Raw genomic sequence first — 17,325 nt, forward strand, 5'->3', positions numbered from 1 at the left:
GCCTTCACAACTACCTTTGGCAAAGAATTCCAGAGATTCACCACTCTCTGAAGTTCCTCCTAATCTCCATTCTAAAAGAATACCCCTCTATTCTGAGTCTGTATCCTCTGGTCTTAGAATCTCCAACATTGGAAATGTCCTCTCTGCATCTACTCTGTCAAGGACTTTCACCATTCAATAGGTTTCAATGAGGTTAACTTTCATTCTTCTGAATTCTAGGCCCTACGGGCCCAGAGCCATCAAACACTATTCATATGACAAGCCATTCAATCAGAATCATTTTCATGAATCTCACCTTTGAACCCTCTCCAGTTTCAGCACATCCTAAGATCAGGAGCCAAAACTGCTCACAAAACTCCAAGTGAGGCCTCAATAGTGCTTTATAAAGTCTCAACATTGCATCCTTGATTTTATATTATCGTCCTCTTGGAATGAATGCTAACATTGTATTTGCCTTCCTCACCACAGACTCAACCTGCAAATGAACCTTTAAGGAATCCTGCTCAAGGACTGCCAAGTCCCTTTGCGCCTATAGGATATAGGATAGTAGCTATAAAGAGAGGGTGGACAAAGTTGGGCTGTCTTCTCTGGAGTGTAGGAAGCTAAGAGAAGACCTGATAGGTGAAAGGCATAGACAAGGATGGACAGTCAGAGTTTTTTTCCCATGATAGTGAGACACGGCAATTTTAAATCACCTTTACAAGGTAAGGCTTTTGACACAGAGTGTCATAGGTGCCAGAAGCAGATACAACAGCAATGATTAAAAGATATTTAGAAGGACACAAGGGCAGACACAGAATTGAAGGAGATAGACAACATGCAGGCAGATGGGATTAGTTAGGTGGTCATCATGGGCCAAAGATCCTGATGAACATTCTGCATTCATGATTAACACAGTCCCAGTGGTCCAAAGTCCTTGTTTTCATGCCATATCTCTCTCTGACTCCACAACAATGACAAAAGTTTTCATTACAGTCCCCAAGATGTCCTTGCTTGTAACGTGTCCTGCTATACTGGAGGTGAAAATACTTTGATGTCACCTTAAAAATGGAGATGCTTTTTAATTTAAAGGCACAAAATCAATTACCAATGCAATAAAGCCATGTCAAATGAGAGTCCGTCTCTTGCAGAATACCTTGGCCAAAAAATTCTTCAAGAGACTTATATAGATATTGTAACCATGATACAGGTTTAAGCAGAATCAATTCTCGTGGGCTTTAATCATTATTTTTAAATCGTCTTTTATTTTTAGATTTCCTTTTCCCAATGAAACATATTCTGCCAGAGAAGCATAAATGTAACATGTACATTGGAACCTCCAAGATCCTAAAGAATGCAGCATATCAAGGAAGCTGGGCTGTAATTAACCACATTGGGATTGCATAACACAGATCGAGATTATGTTTTGTGCGCTATCAATTTCCCAGAACACTTCCAGATGTGGTACTTTAGGATACAAAGTTACCTGGGATAGAAATGCATCTTGTGGTTACTGGTGCTGAGCAGATATAGGAACCTCTTCAGTTGTAGTCCCTCCGTACATAGAATTAAAGATAAAAGTGAACTTTCTTTGTCACGTGCATCAAAACATTGAAACATACAGTGAAATGGGTCGTTTGAGTCAACAACCAAAGTTCAAAGTAAATTTATTATCAGAGTTTGTATACTATATACAACCTTGAGATTCATTTTCTTTCAGGCACCAATGGGAAAATGAAGAAATAGAATAAAGCCGATGGAAAAACTATCCATAACAAAGGCAGACTCCCTGAAAGTGAGTCTACAGGGCATGGAGTTAGTTCAGCACTGAAGTGAGTGAAGTATCCATGCTGGTTCAGGGTGGTGGGAAAGAAGTATTCCTGAAGCTGGTGACATGGGACCCCAGACTCCGGCACCTCCTGCCCAACGAGATAGGGAGATGGGTCAAATGCAGGAAGATGGGACAGGCTCGGGTGGGGGATCTTGGCTGGTTGAGAGTAGTGGTGCTGAACACCAGTCCATCGTCTGCTCTTGGGCCTCGATGGTTTAGTCTGGCTTGAAGTTTGCCCCAGTGCTTTCACTTCCAGCGATGCTGCCTGGCCTGCTGTGTTCCACCAGCATTTTGTGTGTGTTGGGGAAACAGTATACGCAGTAGCAATAGTATGACAACAAGGGCAAAATAGCAGAATGGTGCAAAGTATAGTGGCACAATCTGAAGTAGTGAAGAATGAAATGCAAAAGTGACAGCAATCGGAAAACTGAGAATGAGAAGGCACCATCAGGAGGACGATGTGAGAGAGCTAATTGGTTCAGGAGTCCGACAGCAGTGGGGTGGAAGCTGTTTATGAGTCCAGGGATTCAAGCTCCTTTATCTTCCCCAGCAAGTACAAGACAGAAAAGTGAATGGCCAGGGTGGCAGGTGTCCTTGATAATACTGTTAGCATTCCTGAAGCAAAACGCTGTGAAAATAGAGAGGGTGGAAGGAAATGACAACCCAGTGATAGACTGGGCTGTGTTCACCTCTCCCTGCAGGTTCTACTGGTCCAGAGCAGAGCTGTTTCCATCACAGGCTGAGATACAACCCATTAGCACATCTATTGAGGTTTGAGAGAATCCTCTTGGACTCCTAAGTGACTGTATTAATAAATCCAATAGGGAACTCAGTAGAAGCTTCAATATGCTTGGAATGGAAAATGGTTGAGATTTAAGGGAGAAAGGATTGGAGAGTTATAGTTAATAGGATTAGATGGAGCAATCTATGGGCACCAGTTGCATCAGCAGGTCTGATGCATGGTTCTTTCAATGTAACAGGGTGAGCAATGTCCTGTTGATAGTTACCTCTTAACCGCTAGTGGATTTCTCACTGAAATGGGTTGGAATACATAAGGCAGCTACAGTATTTTTCTCAAAGGATTTTAGAGGTCAATTGATATTATTTCACCGGCCTGTGATTCTAGTGAGATTAAACATTTCCGAAAATGATGGAGTCATTCCAGGATGATATTTGGCCCATTGAAACCATCCCATCTCCTAATATAGTAATTTTATTTGGTTCAGTTTCAAGTTTAATTGTCATTCAATCATTCATGAATATCCATGAACACAGCCAAAAGAAACAGTGTTTCTCCAGGGACAAGGCACAAAGCAGAATACCAACAGTCACACACAGCACAAAGCACATATAAGATATCGGTAAAATATAGTCACACAAAAAAAAATATAGTCCAAGAGCCTGCGTCTATGAATGTTGCAGAAATCCGAAGTTGAACACAATATAGCTTGTCTTCTGCCGAATGAACACCGGGGGCAGCACCGACTCTAGTGTGTACGCCGTAACACACCACCTCCAGCTGAGCGCACCGACTCTGATACCTCTTTCCAGGTAGCACTGCAGCTGGAGGCCAGGCCCTCACTATGTCCCAGGCCGCGTGGCTCTCCTCCCGCCCACCCACAAGCCAGTGAATCGGACACGCATCATTCCACGTTAACAACAGGGTCTTGCGATCACAAGAAAAGTGACTAGGATGATCACCCGCTGTAAGAATGCACACCGTCTTCGTGCACCAGCCCCTCTGTCGCAGGCGGCAGCAGGATCCGCACCGTCCAGCTCCTTCAGTCTCTCCACCAATAAGCAACTCCATCGAAGCTTTTTACACATCCATCCAAGTTATTCTCCCTCTGCTGCCTATTCAATTCCATTATCCTATGAATTCTACCTTGTAGCTATTGCCTGAGTAAATATACTTCAACTCAGGTTCCTTTTGTTATTTTTCTACAGAACACTGACACTGTAAGGGTTATATGTTAAGGGGAACAGTTTCTTGCTACCTACACTGTCTATACCACTCATGGTATAGTACACCTCTATCAGATCCCTCCTCAGCGTTACTTACCTTAAAGAAAAGAACCACATTGTGCCCAGTCTCTCGCCATAGCTGAATTGCTCCATTCCAGGAAACCTCCTGTTGAAACTTTTCCTCCTTTCTTCAGCACAGTCACATCCAGATAAGGTGAGCTGATGCATTTTGCAAAGACAGTTGAGGGGAGGACTTTCACAGTGAATGGTAGACCCTGAGGAATATTATATAAGGGAAGGAACTAGGAGTACATGGCTTCTTGGTAGTGGTGTTGCAGATATACAGGGTGGTAACGAAGGTTTTTGTCATGCCGGTCTTCATCAGTTAGATTACTGAGTTCGGATGTTATATTGCAGTTATAAAAGATTTTGCTGAGGCTGCATTTGGAATACCGTGTTCAGTTTTGGTTAGCCTGCTAAAGGAAAGATGCCATTAGACTTCAAATCGTGCAGAGGAGATTTACGAAGATGTGGCAGGACTCAAGGGATTGAGATATGGAGAGAAATTGAGCAGGTAGGAACTTTTTTCATTGAACCGTAGCAGAATGAGGAGTGATCTTACAGAGTTATACAAAATAATAGACTGAATATGCACAGTCTATTTCCCAGGAATCCACAACCAGAGAGCATAGGTTTCAGGTGAGCCGGAAATGCCTTAAAAGGAATTCTTTTTCACCCAGAAGGTGATCAGCATATGGAGTAAACTGCCAGAGGAAGTCACTGAGCCAGGTACATTAACAACGTTCAAAAGGTATGTGAGTAGGAAAAGTTTGGAAAGATTGTAGGCCAAACGTGGATAAATGGGGTTAGTTTAGATGGGAATCTTGTTGGGACAGGGGCAAATGGGATTAGTTTAGATGGGAATCTTGTTGGGACATGTGCAAATGGGATTAGTTTAGATGGGAATCTTGTTGGGACATGGGCAAATGGGATTAGTTTAGATGGGAATCTTGTTGGGACATGGGCAAATGGGATTAGTTTAGATGGGAATCTTGTTGGGACATGTGCAAATGGGATTAGTTTAGATGGGAATCTTGTTGGGACATGTGCAAATGGGATTAGTTTAGATGGGAATCTTGTTGGGACATGGGCAAATGGGATTAGTTTAGATGGGAATCTTGTTGGGACATGGGCAAATGGGATTAGTTTAGATGGGAATCTTGTTGGGACATGTGCAAATGGGATTAGTTTAGATGGGAATCTTGTTGGGACATGTGCAAATGGGATTAGTTTAGATGGGAATCTTGTTGGGACATGGGCAAATGGGATTAGTTTAGATGGGAATCTTGTTGGGACATGGGCAAATGGGATTAGTTTAGATGGGAATCTTGTTGGGACATGGGCAAATGGGATTAGTTTAGATGGGAATCTTGTTGGGACATGGGCAAATGGGATTAGTTTAGATGGGAATCTTGTTGGGACATGGGCAAATGGGATTAGTTTAGATGGGAATCCTGCTGGGCAGAAGGGCTTTTTGCCATGCTGTATGACCCTCTGACTCTGTGAAATCCTTTTTATAGAGCAGGCTACAATTACTCCAGATTCTTCTTTTTGAAACATTCTACCAACTTTGTTTCATAACTCAGTTTCAAAATGCTGCAGTGGCAATTTCTGCACTGCTATTAACTGACTTTTACCTAAAATACCTTATATTTATTACGACACACTAAAGGCAGTTAATGAGCAAGCTGACAAGTTTTCTTCTTCAATCTCTGAATGAAACCTTTAAGCTATTAATTGCAACAACAAGATCTTTCATGTTGTGCTTGTCAGCAAACATAATAAAAACAGAAAAGTCAACTACTGTCAAATTGCTACAGATGAATTGATCAGGGTAAAAAGGTTAATTTTAATCATCTAATATTCAATTCATATGTGATTACAGCTTAAAATATATTCAGGAAAATCTCTGAAATATCATTCTTAAGGTGAAGCACAGGGACGACTCGTGGGTAGCAAGCAAAAAAAGAAATTACTGTACTAATCAAACTTTTTCTCAGATATAATCTCTGCAATCAATACCCCACAACTTGCCTTTTGGAGCTGAGCTGTTGAACCACCAGTACGACCTGGCATTTTTGCATGGTGCGCTGAAGAGTCGAGGATGCAGCACAATTGCAGCATGGCCAAATCGAGGTGGCTTGGACCGAGTAGAAGAGGAGGGAATGAGTCAATGTTCGGCAACTGTTGGATGGACTTGAATGCAATTTGATAGGACCCGGGCCCAAGCCTGAAAGCAAGGAAAGGCTTCAGGCTTGATTAATTTAAGCACAGGGCCAGATTGAAAAGGTCAGAGGCAAGGGACGGGCCGGTTCAGCTCTTTGCAAGGTTTACTCGTCTCTGCGCTGAAATAAGGCTATGGCCTGCAGCGAATGGGCCCTTGAATCAGCTGCAGTGATGACTAGTTTCATGGCTGTGAACTTCTGAATGTTATTTGCTTACTTTTATTGTTTGCACAATTTGTTTTGTTTTTGTCTGCATATTGGGTGTTTGACAATCTTTTTTTAAACATGGGTTCTATTGGGTTTCTTGGTTCTGTGGTTACCTGTAGGGAGATGAATCTCAAGGTTGTGTAGAGTATACATACTTTGATAATGAATGTACTTTGAACTTTGAACTTTAAATAGAGAGGGGTGCTATTACTTGTCTGGGAAAATCTCATGACAGTGTTCAGACAGGACAGACAAGAAAGCTCATCGACTGAGGCTCAACTGTGGGTGGAAATGAAGAATGAGAAAGGGATAGCGAGTTAATGGGATTATATTGCAGACTATCCAATAGTGAGCAGGATTCAGAGGAGGAAATCTGTAGAGACATAGCAGATAGTTGCAAGAAAAATAAAGTTGTGTTAGTAGGTGATTTTAATTTTTCACATATTGGCTGGGACTCCCATACTGTAAAAGGACTGGATGCATTGAGTTTGACAAATGAGTTCAAGGAAGTTTCTTATTAAGTGCTTAGGAGTCCAAGGGGAGAATGTGATACTGGGTCTCCTATTAGGGAATGAGACAAGGCAATTGAAAGAAATGTGTGCAGGGGAACATTTTGAATCTAGTGAACGTAATCACATTAGTTTCAAGGTAATTATGGAAAAGGAATGGACTGGCCCTGAGTAGTGAGATCATGTACCATAACAGGTGACAGAGGAGGAGCTTGCTGTCTTAAGGAAAATTAGGGTGGATAAATTCCCTACAGCCTGACAAGGTGCTCTATTGGATCCTGGGAAGGCTCGTGTAGAAATTACAGGGACCATGGGGGAAGTATTTAAAATATCCTTAACCATTGGTGAAGTGTTGCTTTTTTTTAAAGAAAGGCCCTAAGAAAAAGATGGAAAATCATAGTCTAGTGAACCTGACATAAATAGTGCATAAATTATTAGAAAGTTTCCTAAGGGACAGAATATATGAGTATTTGGATGGACTGGCCTTATTAGGGATTGTCATATGTGATAGGTTGTGTCTTATGAAGTCCATCTCTGACATCTCTCAATCCTTTCCCAAACTCTCTTTTTCAATCTCTGGAGACAGTTTTCTGATATCTTTTATGAGCCTACTGACTCACATCTATCTTGATCAGACTTCTACCCAGCTGTCACTTACAAAATCATTATTCTCCTTTCTCATTTCCTCTGACTCTGCCAGATCTGTTCCCAATATGAGGCTTAATTTTCCAGTCCACCCCTTTTCCATAATTACCTTGAAAATAACGGGATTACAATGTCCTCCTGCTTTAAAGAACAATGTTTCCTTTGCTCTTACATCAATGTAGCCCTCACCCGCATCTCCTCCATTTCCCAGACATGCGCCCTCATCCCACCTTCCTGCTGCCATAACTGGGATGGAGTTCCTCTTGTCCTTACCAATCACTCCATGAGATCTTCACATCCAGAAAATCATTCTACATAACTTCTGTAGGATCTTCAACAGGATCCTACCACTAAATTCATCAGTCCCTACTCCTCCACTCCAACTCTCCACATTCTGCAGGGATTATCTTCCGTGATTCCCTTGTCCATTCATCCCTCTCCCCTGGTCTCCTTCCTGGCACATACCATACCGCTGCAAGTAGGACATTCTACACCTGCACCGTTACCTCCTCCCTTATCACCATTCAGGGCCCCAGACATTCCTTCAAGGTGAGGTAACAGTACTTCTGATGCAGCCTCCACTTCATTGGTGAGGCCTGACATAGACCACTTTGTGGAGCACTTTTGTTTGCCAAAACAGGAATGAGTTTCTTAATGGCCATTTCTAATTTTACTTCCCTTCGCATTCCAATATGTCGGTCTATGGCCTTTACTATTTCCATGATGAGGCTGCTCTCAGGTTGGAGGAGCAACATCTCATATTCCATCTAGATAGCTTTCACCTGATAGCATGAACGTTGAATCCTTTAACTTCTGGTAATTTCTCCCTCCTCCCTCTTTTCTCTTTTCTCATTGTCTATTCTGGTTCCCTTTTATCCCTTCTATTCTTTTCACCTGCCAATATCCTCCCACTGGTGCCCTTCGTCCTCCCCTTTCTTCAGTGGTCCTCTCTCCATTCCTATCAAATCCCTTCTTCAGTCCTTCATCTCTTCCACCAATCACCTCCCAACTTTTTACTTCATACCTCTTCCACCCACTCTCCTGCTGCCTCCAATGGTTTCACCTAACCTACCAGCTTATAATCCTTCCACTTCCCCTAGCTACATATTCTGGCTTCTTTCCCTTTCATTTCAGTACTGATGAAAGGTCTTGGCACAAAGACCTGTCTATAGAATTCTTTGCCACGGTCAGCTGTGGAGACCATGTTGTCATGTGTGTTTAAGGCAGATTCTTGATTAGTCAGGGCAGCAAGGGTTATAGGGAGAAGGCAGGAGACTGGGACTCAGAGTAAAATTGAATCAGCCATGATGAAATGGCAGAACAGATTTGAATGGTCAAATGGCCTAATTCTGCTCCTATATCTTATGGTCTTTAAATATCATCTGTTTATTCCTCTCCATCGACACTGTCTGACCTGCTAAGTTCCTCCAGCATGCTCTGCGTACTGCTCTATATTTTCAGCATCTGCAAAATCTCTTGTGTTTACAGTCTTAAAGAGTTTTTCAAGGAGATTGCTAGGAAACTTGATGGAGGAAAGGTAGTGGATGTTGTCTACATTGACTTTAGCAAGTCTCACATGGGAGGCTAGCCCAGAAGGTACAGTCACTTGACATTCAGGATGAAGTAGTACATTGGATTCAACATTGGCTTAGTGAGAGAAGCCAGACAGTGATAGTAAATGGTTCCCTCTCTGACTGAAGGACTTTGACCATTGGGATCGGTGCTGGGTCTGTTGTTGTCTATTATCTATATGAATGTTTTGGATGTTAATGTGGTAAACTCGATTAGCAAATTTATGGATGACACCGACTGGGGGCATAGTGGACAACGAGGAAGGCTATCATGTCCTGCATGAGGATCTGGACCAGCTGGAAAAATGGTAGTTGGAATTAATGCAGACTAATGTAAGGTTGTTGCACATTGGGACCATAAACCAAAGTAGGGCATATACAGTAAATGGCAGGGCACTTAAACATGTGGAAGAACAAAGGGGTCTGAGAATACAGATCCATAATTCCTTGAAATTGGCATTACAAGTCAAGTGGGTCATAAAAAGAGCTTTTAGCACATTGGCTTTCATAAATCAGAGTATTGAGTACAGGAGTTGGGATAGTTTTTTGATGTGTACAGTATAAATGTTGGTGAGGCCATATTTGGAGTATTGTAAGCAGTTCTGGTCATCTACCTTCTGGAAAGATATCAATGACATTGAAATAGTACAGAGAAAAGTTACGAGGATGTTGCTGGGACTCAAGGAACTGAGTTATAGGGAAAGGTTAAATAGGTTAGGGAGGAGTGGGAGGAGCTAAAGATGACACCGGAGATTTTTGTGGACCTGGGTGACTTCTTCATTTGCACAACAGTTTAAATCTCCTGTTCTCATGCCCTTTTACCCCCTTTTCAAGGTGGCTGTGGTCCTGTCAGAGTCCATGAGTTGCAGCTACATTCAAGCTTCATTCTTCATGGGTGGTGGGTTCTCGCTCTCGAAGTTCGCCGAGAGGCCTGCGTTTCAGGATCTCGAGGAGCAGCTAGGAAGATGTGTGCCTTTGGTTGCAGCCCTGTGGATAACCAGATTCCACACTGATGTCGCTAACTGAAGCAGCATGGGAGATCAAAACACCAAGACAGCAGGCACAGCTGACGGAGGCATCTGCACTCGAGTGATCTCGAGAGAGAGAGAGACTCTGCTGGCTCTCAAGTCAGGGGAACTTGAATAAGCAAAACTGCGGACTGTAACATCGAAACAGCGAGCTGTCGGCCTTCCCTCTCACTGTGGCAGGAGCGACATCTCTCTCTCTCTCTCTCATTAGTAAGTGTTGGGATGGACAGTAGTTTTTTTATGGACTTTTAATCATGATCTGTGGGACTTGTGTGGTGTTTTTCATGCTGCTTGTGCATGGAAGGGGAGTGAGCTTTGAGATCCTAACATTCTTCTGTCATTCATTCCTTGGGGATTTTTTCTCTGTGTTTTGTGGATGTCTGTGAAGAGTAAGAATTTCAGGTTTTATACCGTATACATTCTCCAATATTAAATTGAACCTTTGAACTTTCTTTTCCCTAGAGCATAGAAAAATGAGAAGAGATAAGATCTACAAAATTATGAGGGATATAGATACGGTAAATGCAAGCAAGCTTTTTCCACTCAGGTTGGATGAGACGAGAGCTAGAGGTCATGGGATAAGGATAAAAGGTGAGACATTTAAGTGGAACCTATGAGGATACTTCTTTACTCAGAGAGTGGCACAGTTGTGGATCGAGCTATCAGTGGAAGTTGTGGACGCAGGTTTGACTGCAAAATTTAACCATATCACCGTGTCAAGTCAAGTCAAGTCACTTTTATTGTCATTTCACCCATAACTGCTGGTACAGTACATAGTAAAAATCTTTCAGGACCATGGTGTTACATGACACAGTACAAAAACTAGACTGAACTACGTAAAAAAAAAACAACACAGAGAAAGCTACACTAGACTACAGACCTACACAGGACTGCATAAACAGCACAAAAACAGTGCAGGCATTACAATAACTAATAAACAGGACAATAGGGCAAGGTGTCAGTCCAGGCTCTGGGTATTGAGGACTCTGATAGCTTGGGGGAAGAAAATGTAAGATAGTCTGGTCATGAGAGCCCAAATGCTTCGGAGCTTTTTCCCAGACAGCAGTAGGGAGAAGAGATTGTATGGGGGCAGCATGGGTTCCTTCATAATGCTGTTTCCTTTGCGGATGCAGCGTGTGGTGTAAGTGTCTGTGATGGGGGTAAGAGAGACCCTGATGACCTACTCAGCTGACCTCACTATCCGCTACAGGGTCTTGCGATCCGAGACGGTGCAATTTCCGAACCAGGCAGTGATGCAGCTGCTCAGGATGCTCTCAATATAATTAGCTTCAATATAATTATGGAGAAGGACAGGACTGGACCTAGAGTTGAGATTTTTGATTGGAGAAAGGCTAACTTTGAGGGGATGCGAAGGGATTTAGAGAGAGTGGATTGGGTCAAGTTGTTTTATGGGAAGGATGTAATAGAGAAATGGAGGTCATTTAAGGGTGAAATTATGAGGGTACAGAATCTTTATGTTCCTGTTAGGGTGAAAGGAAAGGTTAAAGGTTTGAAAGCACCATGGTTTTCAAGGGATATTAGAAATTTGGTTCAGAAAAAGAGGGATGTCTACAATAGATATAGGCAGCATGGAGTAAAGGAATTGCTCGAGGAATATAAAGAATGTAAAAGGAATCTTAAGAAAGAGATTAGAAAAGCTAAAAGAAGATACGAGGTTGGTTTGGCAAATAAGGTGAAAGTAAATCCGAAAGGTTTCTACAGTTATATTAAAAGCAAGAGGATAGTGAGGGATAAAATTGGCCCCTTAGAGAATCAGAGTGGTCAGCTATGTGTGGAACCGAAGGAGATGGGAGAGATTTTGAATGATTTCTTCTCTTCGGTATTCACTAAGGAGAAGGATATTGAATTGTCTAAGGTGTGGGAAACAAGTAAGGAAGTTATGGAACCTATGACAATTAAAGAGGTGGAGGTACTGGCGCTTTTAAGAAATTTAAAAGTGGATACATCTCCGGATCCTGACAGGATATTCCCCAGGACTTTGAGGGAAGTTTGTGTAGAAATAGCAGGAGCTCTGACAGAGATCTTTAATATGTCATTAGAAATGGGGATTGTGCCGGAGGATTGGCGTATTGCTCATGTGGTTCCATTGTTTAAAAAGGGTTCCAGAAGGAAGCCTAGCAATTATAGACCTGTCAGTTTGACATCAGTGGTGGGTAAATTAATGGAAAGTATTCTTAGAGATAGTATTTATAATTATCTGGATAGACGGGATCTGATTAGAAGTAGCCAGCATGGATTTGTGCGTGGAAGGTCATGTTTGACAAACGTTATTGAATTTTTTGAAGAAGTTACGAGGAATGTTGACGAGGGTAAGGCAGTGGATGTAGTCTATATGGACTTCAGCAAAGCCTTTGACAAAGTTCCACATGGAAGGTTAGTTAAGAAGGTTCAGTCGTTAGGTATTAATGCTGGAGTAATAAAATGGATTCAACAGTGGCTAGATGGGAGATGCCAGAGAGTAGTGGTGGATAATTGTTTATCGGGATGGAGGCCGGTGACTAGCGGGGTGCCTCAGGGATCTGTTTTGGGCCCAATGTTGTTTGTAATATACATAAATGATCTGGATGATGGGGTGGTTTAGTAATCCAATTACTAAATTGGATTAGTAAGTATGCCGATGATACTAAGGTAGGAGGTGTTGTGGATAATGAGGTGGATTTTCAAAGTTTGCAGGGAGATTTATGCCGGTTAGAAGAATGGGCTGAACGTTGGCAGATGGAGTTTAATGCTGAGAAGTGTGAGGTTCTACATTTTGGCAGGAATAATCCAAATAGAACATACAGAGTAAATGGTAGGGCATTGAGGAATGCAGAGGAACAGAGAGATCTAGGAATAACTGTGCATAGTTCCCTGAAAGTGGAGTCTCATGTAGATAGGGTGGTGAAGAGGGCTTTTGGAACGCTGGCCTTTATAAATCAAAGCATTGAGTACAGAAGTTGGGATGTAATGCTAAAGTTGTACAAGGCATTGGTAAGGCCAAATTTGGAATATTGTGTGCAGTTCTGGTCACCGAATTATAGGAAAGAAATCAATAAATTAGAGAGAGTGCAGAGACGATTTACTAGGATGTTACCTGGGTTTCAGCAATTAAGTTACAGAGAAGGATTGAACAAGTTAGGTCTCTATTCATTGGAGCGTAGAAGGTTGAGGGGGGAGTTGATTGAGGTATTTAAAATTTTGAGAGGGATAGATAGAGTTGACGTGAACAGGCTGTTTCCATTGAGAGTAGGGGAGATTCAAACTAGAGGACATGATTTGAGAGTTAGGGGGCAGAAGTTTAAGGGAAACACGAGAGGGTATTTCTTTACTCAAAGAGTGATAGCTGTGTGGAATGAGCTTCCTGTAGAAGTAGTAGAGGCCAGTTCAGTTGTGTCATTTAAGGTAAAATTGGATAGGTATATAGACAGGAAAGGAGTGGAGGGTTATGGGCTGAGTGCGGGTAGGTGGGACTAGGTGAGATTAAGGGTTCGGCATGGACTAGGAGGGCCAAGATGGCCTGTTTCCGTGCTGTGATTGTTATATGGTTATATGGTTATAATACAACCCCGGTAGAATGTGATGAGGATGGGGGGTGGGAGAGAGACTTTCCTCAGCCTTCACAGAAAGTAGAGATGCTGTTGGGCTTTCTTTGCTGTGGAGCTGGTGTTGAGGGACCAGGTGAGATTCTCCATCAGGTGAACACCAAGAAATTTGGTGCTCTTTACGATCTCTACCAAGGAGCCGTCGATGTTCAGCGGGGAGTACTCGCACTGATGGATGGTGGCGGCCTTAAAGCACGTTGGAACGGTGGTGCTGAAGATGTCAGTGAGAACATCTGCTAGCTGGTCTGCACATCCTCTGACTAGTCTACCAGAGATGTTGTCTGGTCCAGCAGCCTTCCATGGGCTGGCAATTATTGGCAATTATAGCATGGAAACAGGCCATCTAGGCCCTTCTAGTCCATGCCGAATGCTTACTCTCACCTAGTCCCACCAACCTGCACTCAGCCCATAACCTTCCATTCCTTTCCTTTCCATATACCTATCCAATTTTTTTTAAATGACAATAATGAACCTGCCTCTACCACTTCTACCAGAAGCTTGTTCCACACAGCTACCACACTCTGAGTAAAGAAGTTCCCCCTTGTGTTACCCCTAAACTTTTGTCCCTTAACTCTCAACTCATGTCCTTTTGTTTGAATCTCCCCTACTCTCAATGGAAAAAGCCTATCTGTGTCAACTCTATCTACCCCTCATAATTTTAAATACCTCTATCAAGTCCCCCTCAACCTTCCACACTCCAAAGAATAAAGACCTAACTTGTTCAACCTTTCCCTGTAACTTAGGTGCTGAAACCCAGGTAACATTCTAGTAAATCTTCTCTGTACTCTCTCTATTTTGTTGACATCTTTCCTATAATTTGGTGACAAGAACTGTACACAATACTCCAAATTTGGCCTTACCAATGCCCTGTATAATTTTAACATTACATCCCAACTCCTATACTCAACGCTCTGATTTATAAAGGCCAGCATAACAAAAGCTTTCTTCACCACCCTATCCACATGAGATTCCACCTTCAGGGAACTATGCACCATTATTCCTAGATCGCTCTGTTCTGAGAGCAGATTAGATATGTGCATGGATGACAGGGGTTTAGAGGTCTATGGTCTAGGTACTAGTTAATGAGACCAGGCAGAATAACAGTTCAGCATGGACTAGATGAGCTCTAAGGCCTGTTTCTGTTCTGTAGTGCTCTATGACTATAACCTGGAATGAGTATACAGTTGTCCAAATACAAGGCAACTGTAAGGATGTGGATTACTATCTCCAACATGACAGTTAATAAAAAGGCTTACTGAGCAGAGTCCTACTGCTCGTTATGTCACTGACATTTAGGGCAGCAATGTAGGTCCTCCATCTCTGATGATGTTCCGGACTTCCTTCATTGTGTCTGTAGCTCAGTTTTCACTGCTGTCAGTCATGCAAGTTTTGGGTGGAGACTCAGGAATATCGTCACACTCAGATACAGAAGGACTCTTTTTGTTTTACCAGTGTTGTTAGCCCTGAGCTGAACCCCTGAACCTGGAAAACTTGTGGACCACTCGGAGTCTGGCCACTACCTTTTGACCTGTTTGGCATGGTGACCCTACCAAAAGCCAAAGCATAAAGCCCTGACTCCAGCCAGCCTCTGGGTCATTGAGGCACACATGCCTACAAACTACAACAAGAGGTTGTGGTCCTCTTGAAAGACTGAACAGAATACTTTCCTCTATTAGCTGGAGTATAGAATAAATAGGAATGCTCAAACTCTGAAGGGAACTACACAAAGCTCTAGTCACTTCACAATGGGATGAATATGGTGGCATTGGAGATTTATAAGTGAGGAATTTACAAGTATGCTTCGAAAGTTGGAGAAGTGGTTGGACTACCAATTTCTTACCTCAGTCCAGATGTGTAAACAATGAGAAGTTTTGACAAAGTGAATTCAGAAGGCATATATATAACTGAGCATTAATTAAGAGCATGGGTTTTGAAATACTGGTGGGGAGATTTGATAAAATATTCTCAGCCCGATGGTAGGGATGTTCTGCAAGTAATTAAAAAACAGAAAATGCTGGAAGCTCTCAGCAGGTGAGGCAAGAATCATTTAATGTTTTATATTCTGGACCCTGCGTCAACTCCATTCTAAAGTTTATCACCACCTCTAGTGCACCAGCAGCTGACTGTCTAAGGAAAAGTGTTCAAAAGCCAAGTCCTTTACAACTGGCACCAGAATCACGGACTACTGAGCAACAATGGGAAAAGTCAAGCTGTGTTTCTAATTCTGCACTCTCTTGTAATATTATACCAATATTAAGAAACACCAGAAGCAATGAAGAAAGTTTAAGACCTCCCCTAGCTATATTTGCCAATGCCTTTTACAGTTAACACTCCCATGTGTAGGTTTCTAGACTCCCTAAATGAGAATGGGGAAAACAAGGAGAAGGAAAATAAATCCCCAAAGACTTTTACTGAATGATTTGCTACATAGCCTACTTAATGTTTACAGCTTTGTGGCTTATTAGTAATATAAACACCACAAAAATTCACTGACATCGATGTCTCTGGGCACCCACTGCCCCGATTGCCAGCTTTTCCAGACTTAGCATTGGACAGTGACTGTAAAATAGACTTCAGTATATGAATGTTCACAATCCCAAAACCCAGAGGTAGGAATCTAAATTAGACCTTGCGCAAGACGTTACTTTGAAATATCATCTGACTACGGTATCTGTGGGACTCAGGGACTTGCAGCAAAAGGCCATTTCTGCCCTTGAACCCACATAAATTTGAAACAAATGAGGCAGCATAGGATGAGATATCGCCTGTGCTTGCAAAACAAAGGTAATAAACACATACTATCTGGTAAACCACTAACAGGAGGAGACTTTTCAGTGCAGATTATCCCATGTGATGTTATTACACACAAATCAAGTTATTTTTTCTTGCCTGCCAAGCATAACTATTTAAGCCACATGTTTAGTTACTAAAATTGATTTAAATACACAAAGATGTTTACATCTGAAATCCTTGCCTCATAATGTTATCGGATTTATGATTAGTACATTGTTATTGATTAATAACATTTACTCTACTAATGGAAGTCTCAGCCTCTTTGCTCATGTCCGCTCCAGCTTTCAGTGGGATGACGGAGACACAAGAGACTGCAGATGCTGAAAATTTGAAGCAACACACTAAAAGAGCTAAAGGAACTCAGCAGACCAGGTAGCACCTAGGACACGGGTTCCAACCTTTTTTATGCCATGGTCCAGTACCATTATGCAAGAGGTCTGTAGAACCCATGTTAGGAACCCCTGATCTGGAGTGAAATGGACAGTCGACATTTTGGATTGAGACCCTCCATCATGACTAGCTAATAAAGGGTCTCGACACAAATCATCAACTGTCCATTTCCCTCAATAGATACTTTTTGACCCATTGCGTTCCTCCAGCTACTTTTGTATGTGTTTCAATGAGAATAAGAGCAATCTGTTTGTTGCCTGAATACACATAGTTGCTTCTTCCCCATTTTCACAATAAATTATTTTAACCAAAAAACATTGTTAATGCTCAGCATTTCAGCCAGCAAATGTAGAATGTAACAGTAAAGTTCAAGAAGCTCAAGACAGCTCAAGAAGACAATGTCCATCAATAAGGACCCTCACCCTTTAGGACATGCCCTCTTATCATTATCATCGGGGGGGGGGGGGGGGAGGAATAGGAGCCAGAAGAGACACACCCAATGACCTAGGAACAGCTTCTT

This window comes from Hypanus sabinus, chromosome 5, assembly GCF_030144855.1.
Source record: "Hypanus sabinus isolate sHypSab1 chromosome 5, sHypSab1.hap1, whole genome shotgun sequence".
NCBI classification, from domain to species: domain Eukaryota; kingdom Metazoa; phylum Chordata; class Chondrichthyes; order Myliobatiformes; family Dasyatidae; genus Hypanus; species Hypanus sabinus.